Source organism: Camelus bactrianus, chromosome 35 (genome assembly GCF_048773025.1).
Source record: "Camelus bactrianus isolate YW-2024 breed Bactrian camel chromosome 35, ASM4877302v1, whole genome shotgun sequence".
NCBI classification, from domain to species: Eukaryota; Metazoa; Chordata; class Mammalia; order Artiodactyla; family Camelidae; genus Camelus; species Camelus bactrianus.
The window spans coordinates 17,814,772-17,816,847 of record NC_133573.1 but is presented as its reverse complement, the minus strand read 5'-3'; positions in this window follow the sequence as shown (position 1 = coordinate 17,816,847).

The following is a 2,076-nucleotide window of genomic DNA, read 5'->3' as shown; positions in this document are numbered from 1 at the left end:
GGCATTCACTAAGATACAGAGGATGGGTACCACTGCCTCGTACTCATGGCCCTTGACTTGGACCAGGTCAGTGACAGCCCTGGTGAAGGTGGGGTGATATCTGTCTTCTAATTTTTGCTCTTATGGGAGTTCTTTTGAGAATACAGTTCCCTCCCTACAGTAACTCAAGATGAACTAAGCTGAAAAAGCTTCACTGGCTGCCGGAAAAATCATCCTTTTCCTTAGAATATAATACATTCTTTTAAGAAAATTATTATTGAAGAATAGTGGATTTATGATATTATATTAGCTGCAGGCATACAGCATAGTAATTTAGTTATTTTTTTTCTGATTATATTCTATTATAGGTCATTACAAGACATTGAAGAGAATTCCCTGTGCTGAGCAGCAAATAGAACATAATTCATTCTTACCAGTGCTATCATGGGGCCTAATTCAGGCCTCCTGAGGGTGAATTATTTTGCAAAATCCTTGGTTCTTTGTGCAAAGAAATTTTTGGCTGTTTCATACTACAGGCCATCAGACAGTCGGGTACGTCTGCATCTCTGCAGTGACAGGCTCAAGCTGACAGCACCCTCAGTATAATAATTAAGTTGATTCTCTACAAGGATAGTACCCAGTAAAAGAGGGTTCTTATGAGTCAGTGTGGAAAAAATAGAACAAAGTGTTCAGGGAATCTGACTTCTTATCTGACTCCAGGACATACCAGCTGGGTGGTTGGGAAAGTTATTTCATCTCTCCAGACCTCATTTTCTCAACTCTAGATCAATAAAATCAGACCCACTATGCATTGATTCCTTCCTACAGTAAATATATGACTTACGTGGCACTTTTCCTGTGGTATCTCATTCTCCAGAGACATCCACGTCAGCCAGGGGTGTGAGCACCTAGACATCTAATTTCCTATCACTCCGAATGAACAATTTTCTCAATGGTTGTATCAGCTCTTGTCCTCTGAATTTGTGGAGGGTCAGCCCCCAGGATCCATGTGATCAGACCAGATAAGTCACAGGTACAGCTTGGAAGGATGATGAGAACACACCTGGAGGTCTGTTTATGCCTCCAGGTATAGGACATGGGAATGATGGCCACCTGCAGGGACCAGAGTGGCACTGTAAAACCTCTTCACCTGGAACGTGCCTCACTCTACCCTGTAGTGATACCAGGAGGGATGGGACCTTGAGCACGGATTCAGTCATCGAGAATGCCCTGAGGTGGGTGGGGTGAGGTGGCATGTGAAACCTTGAGGACCAGTACCAAGGCCATCAGGGTCCCACCCTGGCACAAGCAGAGCAGTCACTGAAGGGACTGGGGGTTCCTGAAGTGAGAAAGCTCCAAAAATCCACATTTCAGAATCCCCCCGGAACTGGGAAGAATTTCAGATGCCCCTGACTGAACAGGCAGAACTGGCCCCAATTACCTCCTCTCATAGAAAAAGCTTCCCTGCCATCTGCACATATTAATTTACAAATTTCAGGTTGACTGGGCAATCTGAATAGTGGTTTCCCTCCTCCCCTTCACACACCCGAGGTAACAGCTGAAGGCACTTCCTGCTCAACTGTGTGCCAGAGTTTGAGAGATGCAAGTGGTGTGACTTCTGTTTCTGTATGATTTCTGCCCGCTCGGCTGCCCTGAGCTCATCAGGAACCAGAACCTTCCAGGGGTATTGAACAGATAATGCCAACTCATCCTCATTTTTCAGTTTCCATTTTCATTGATTCAAGACTAAGAGTTTCTTCCTCTTCACCTCCATGCCTTGAGTGGCTACTCTCAACAAATTAGGTGAAGGATAAAAGGTAAGATACAGGCAAACACAGCTATATGAAAGGAGGGGGAAAAAATCCATGGACTAAAAAGTAAATACGGCTTCACATAATTTTCTTCTCTCATCAGCCATCCACAAAGAAGTAAGAGAAGGCAATACGAAAGCTTTATGATTTAACTGAAAGGTTACTCTGTAATGTGTCAAACCTGGGAGAGCAAACAGCATATGTGTACTCAAAAGCCATTTCCCTTTGACTGCAGTTTCCCCCTCTATTACTCGTATTGCTAAAGATGAGTTTTTATGACAGCTTT